Consider the following 6,159-nt stretch of genomic DNA (forward strand, 5'->3'; position numbering starts at 1 on the left):
ATTGATTTACTACTTTTCCAAGAATATTTGTCAATATTTTTTTTATTCATAATAACAATACTGATAATAAAGATATTAATTATTGATATATTGTTTAAAAAGGATATTAATAATAATAATATTAATATATCAAATTAATGGGTAATTATTTACAAATAATTGTTCGTGAATTGTCGGAATTAGTCGAGGTTAAATGAAATCATATAAAGATTTTTGTTTAAATTTTGCCGAAAATTTACGGGTTGTCACAGGTAGAGTCACCTGCGCCTATTGGTTTTTTGAAGGAGTACACAAATGAAATTTCCAATTCACGAATATGATATCCTGCACGCACAATATTGTTCCATATACCAACCAACGAGGTGTGAATAAGTCTAGTAAGACCCGGAATTCTGTTTTGTGCATTTGCGCGCCGCGCAGGTATAAGCGCGCCGCGCATAACCAGCTGGCAGACCCCATTCGTGATTTTTATATTTTAAAAGGGGCATTTAGGTCTTTTCACTTGAGGGTCAGTTTTAAGCTACTAAAACTGGTCCATTGATCATTTTTATCCTCATTTCACCCGCACAAACACTCTCTTCAAACCCTAGTGAGAGAAACCCATTTTTAGTGAGAGAGAGCTTGATTTGGAGAAGAAGGAGTTGGATTCTCACCAAAGCTCAAGTGTTAAAGTTGTTCACCTCGTTCACGGCTACATTGTGGTAGTGTTGGTAAGTTCTAACTCCAAATTTCATTGTTTGATTTGATATTCAAAGTTAGGGTTTGAACTTTATTTTTGAGAAATCCATTTAAACTTATGAAGTAAGTTTATTAATGCTAGTAATCGGGTTTAATGTTGTTATTGGTGGATTTTGGGTTGTTGATGTTTTGCCATGTTAGGACTTGTGAATTAGGTTTAATCACTATGATTAGTGATTATGGAAGTGTTGGAACCCGTTTGGGTGTGTTTGGATGACTAATTTTGAAACAGGTCAAAATTAGGGATTATTTGTCAAATTAGGTTAGACAAGTATTTAACACTTGTGTTCGGGTTTAATTGGTATATTAGGACCATTTTCACTTGTGTTAGAGATTATTGGTTAGGTTGGGCACGGTTTGTGCTTGGAAGTGCATTTGGGTCGAAATTGCACTAAGTGTCGATTGGGTTGGTTTGTAAATCCACCCTAATTGTGTTGTTGTATATGTGATAATGGAATAGGTACTTTCCATTGGCGTGTTGCGGATTATCCGTTTGCATTCATCAAGGCAATAAGGTGAGTGTAAATATATTATATGCGTATGTATGCATAGGATGGGTGCAGGTGAGGTAAAGTGATCCTCGGGCGTTCGGGTTTACTTTACATGTGTATGAGATGTTGTTGAGATGATATGGGTAGTGATTCGCGTGTAGTTCGGCTTCACTAGTGAATTTCGTGTAGTTCGGATTCACCATGTCGCGTGTAGTTCTGGCATTCCTATCGTTTATGTTGATGCGGCCTAGGGTAGTGATTCATGTGTAGTTTGGCTTCACTAGTGAATCTCGTGTAGTTCGGATTCACAATGTCTCGTGTAGTTCGGACATCCCTATTGTCAATGTGGGGGAAGGTAGTGAATCTCGTGGAGTTCGGATTCACTTAGGAACGTGTAGTTCCGCCAACCTTCATGTGTTTAAGGTTAAGGGGTTAACCTTGTTGTATTATCGAATGTATTTTTGTATATGCGGATATATACTTATTGTATGTTGTAGCTAATCTTGCGGATTTGGCTTAGTGGTATTTATGTATAGCTTTGCTTAGTTATACTCGGATTGCGGTATGTGTTTACTAATTGTGTTGGCGATGCTTATTCATTTTATGCATATGTATGTATATAGTATGTTTATCCTCACTAAGCTTTCATAGCTTACCCTCTCGTTGATATTATTTTTATAGGTTCACAAGGTGGCGGCTCGGGGAAGCACGAGAACTAGTGGACTTTTGTATGTTGCCTTAGAAGACGTGCTTTTGGATTGATTTAGGATTGGGTAGTGTGTCCCCAATCGCCATGCTCGGTCTTTTGTTGTGTCTAAACAAAATAGGTCAAAATTGTCATGTTTATGTAATTATGGGTCGTTGGAGTCCCAAGGGTCGTATTACACTTTTGACAATTAAAACCCGGATATTTATTATTTAAAAAGCGTTGAACTTGGTTTGGGTGGAACATGGCTTGTCTTGTGTTTAAAATGGGCTGACCAGTTTCCCCAGGCATAGCACGCCGCGCGTGGCCATGCGCGTCGCTCAAATGCCTATTTGCTGGTGGTCAGGCCAATTTTTAACTTGTGACTTGGGTTTAAGCTTTAGCACGTGCCGCGCACCCATATGCGCGCCGCGCATATGGTCTGACAGGAAAGTGTGGTTTAAAAAAAACAATTTAAGAGTGTTTTCGAGTAAACGGTTTTGGGTCGTTATAAGTGGTATCAGAGCATGGTCTAAGAGATTTAGGTGACTTGAGATAGGTGCCTATACTGAGACTTTTGTGTGTGCTTATTTGTTGCGGGACTTGTAGGAGAACGGTTCGCACGGGAATTTGGTTAGTGCCTTAGCGTGTAAGTGAACTTAATAGGATTATGATTGCGTTGTGATATTATTCTTGCGTGTGTTTATATCACATTTTTTTTGCGTTTGTGAAAATCATCGAGCAAGATAGTCGTTGTACAAATGAGTTGAGACGGCATGTGCACGTAATAATGACTAGCTACCATTGTTACGAGCACAAATCGTGTCTAACGAGTGATGTACAACGGGTGTTAAGCAAGATGGGGCGGTGGTGTGTGTGGTTTAAATGCGTTTCGTTATATAATCAATTTGCATTCATTAGAATGACGAAAGGAAGCGGGACTTCGTATGGAGAACGAAACGACGATGATGAGATGAAGGCTAGGGTTGAAGCCGCTGTTACGGAGCGAATGAATGCGTTTCCAGAAGAGTTTTAAAGGGGGTTTCTTAAACCTTGTGGTGATGGCAATAAGGAGTTTAGTTACAAGAACTTTAGGGTGACTAAACCTCCAATGTACTATGGAGATCACGATCTGTTAGTGAGTACCGATTGGATCTCGGATGTCACAGGGTGTTTTGTAACAAGTGAATGTCCTCCGAACAAGAAAACGAGAGTTGCTACAAGTTTGTTGCGGGGTAATGCAAAGAATTGGTTGGATGGTAATATTGATATCGTTGGTGAAGAACCGTTCATGCGGTTATCGTGGGATGATTTTAAGAAGGAATTCTTTGAGGAGTTCCGGATACAAGCCGATTTGTCGTAGATGCGTGATGAGTTGAGAAATTTGCAACAAGGATCTATGGACTTGAATACTCTCAAGACGACCTTTATGGCAAAGGCTCAATTTTGCCCGGAGTGTATTGGGAATGATCGTTTGTAACTATAATAATAATAATAATAATAATAATAATAATAATAATAATAATAATAATAATAATAATAATAATAATAATAATAATAATAATAATAATAATAATAATAATAATAATAATAATAATCATAATCATAATTGTAACTATAATAATAATAATAATAATAATAATAATAATAATAATAATAATAATAATAATAATAATAATAATAATAATAATAATAATAATAATAATAATACTAATAATAATAATAATAATAATAATAATAATAATAATAATAATAATAATAATAATAATAATAATAATAATAATAATAATTATAATAATAATAATAATAATAATAATTATAATTATAGAATACAACCTTTGAAGAAACAAGCATTTAAAAAGAACGCCACTGCCCGGGCTCAAACCCGCGACCTCTCGGTTAACACAGCACCCTGAACCATTGAGCAATTGCTTACTTTCTGTTTTATTTAAGATTTTAAATCCTTTTAAGATGTTTTCAGTTTCCATCTTCTTCTTCTCCTAAAACCCATTTAGTATCTTCATCAACATCATCATTTAATTATCATTACCTTAACTATCAATCATTACTGTATCCGTACTTCATAAGCATGATCACAGATTCATTTCATTATCATTCATCATCTTTATCATTAACAAAATTTTATCACGTTTTATTTTATCACTTACTCGACATCACCATTTTCATTATGATTATCAACATCTCTACCATACCTCATCATCATCAAATTCGTTTTCAATATCATCCGAGAATCATTATTATTAACGCTCCTCACTACCACTGTCATCTTCCTCTTAATTGTATCATATCATCATAAATATAACCATCATAATAATTCACTATAAACTTATACCGATGGCCTATGTGAAGGGGAGTTGAGTTAGGCCAGGTTGCTATAGTGCAGCCCATTTTAGAGTCTGATCCAATTAAATTGACTTTGGCCCAAGTTGCAAAACAAAGAAAAGATCCGATTCAGTTTATTTAAATTGGGCGACTAAAAAAAATAATGAGCTGTAAGCACGCCTTCTTGGATACCCTATCCCTACCCCTTTCCTTGTTTTTTGTCAGCTGGAAATATTCTCCAAATGGGTACGGTTGTTGATCAAAAAAAAAATAGAAGTATTTACATGTGAGCTGCATCAGTTACTTGGTGGTTGTTTGCACAAAGGTGGTGGGTTTTGGGTTTCGTCTTGCAGTACAACAGAAGGATGTTCGAGCTGATTTCGTAGGTTGAATAATAATGGTGACGCAAAAATTGCAGTAGGGTTGTTTGGGTTTGATTGTAACAGAAGACAGCAATGGAAGTAGCAGCCACGAAAAGGGAGATGGTGATCGAAGTGGTGGTGTTTTGCGATGGTTGTGGTGGTGTTATTGGTTGTGGTGTAATCAATCGGAAATAAACAGGTTCATTATTATGCTCGTCATTAATGACTATCATCATCATATCAAATCAGTTACAGGTTATTGAAGCAAGAAGATGATTAACAGTATGATACTCGATACATATATATGTGTGTTTATCTTCGGTTTCAAACAGGAACAAAGATAAGAATGGTTATGGAGTTGAAGTCGTAGCTGTTGCAGTTTTTATTCCATGGGTTTATAGATGGTGGTCATGGTGGTCTAGTAGAAACAGAAACCAAAATAGAATGATTGTCGACGGTTTAAACAAAAACAAAGACAAACGCATCATCCATAGTTGTTTGATGAAGGTGCTCGATTGAATTTGAAACAGAAGACTAGAAGTGGAGGTTAGGTGATGAGAAGAAAAAAAAAATGGCGGTTTAGATGGTTTTCAATGGTGGTGTTAGAAAGTTGATGATTGTGGCTATCTTGAATGGGTCTCGATGTGGTTTTAAAGGTGAAAGATGGCGGGTTTGATGATGATTATTGTGAGTAAGACAGTAGCAAAAGAGATTTTTGAATGGTGGTGATGGGTCACGAGGGTTGATGGTTATGATGGAGATTGTGATGGTGGAGGGTTAACGGATGGCTTGTGTTGCTTGATCCCACAGAAAACAGAAATATGTGCAACAGAGTTGTGTGGTTATCAAGATGGTCAAGTGGTTCTTGGTTTTTTAGTGATAGAAGATGTTGAAAGTACACATGTATATAAAATTTATAGGCTAGTTAAAACGTAATCAAAATATTCAATCTAAAATAGTATTAATCAATCATATATAGTGATTTGGTTTGTATCGAGCAGTATATATAATTTAGTTCTTGTCACTTATATATATATATATATATATATATATATATATATATATATATATATATATATATATATATATATATATATATATATATATATAGATGATAACAAACCCACTAATAATTAATAACAATATAAATCACAGAAACACGGATTGGCAGAGGATTTTAGAATTGTTTTAGTCATATTCAAGTATATATATTATATACATTATAGGTTAGTGGGTATAGACTAGTGTATGTGAATATATGATAAAGATTAGGATTATACAATGACATATGTAAACGTAAAATACGTGTGAAAAGTGATTATGTGTTTTTTTTTTAAATTGAAATCTGAATATTATGATAGTGGAAGAATGAAACAAGCACATTACATAACTATTTACAAATAGTTGTTCGTGAATCGTCAGGAACAGTCGAAGGGTAATTGAATATATGAACATAGTTCCAAAATTTTCGAGACTCAACATTACAGACTTTGCTTATCGTGTCAGAAACCATATAAATATTAAGTTTAAATTTGGTCGT

The sequence above is a fragment of the Rutidosis leptorrhynchoides genome, chromosome 2 (assembly GCF_046630445.1).
Source record: "Rutidosis leptorrhynchoides isolate AG116_Rl617_1_P2 chromosome 2, CSIRO_AGI_Rlap_v1, whole genome shotgun sequence".
NCBI classification, from domain to species: Eukaryota; Viridiplantae; Streptophyta; class Magnoliopsida; order Asterales; family Asteraceae; genus Rutidosis; species Rutidosis leptorrhynchoides.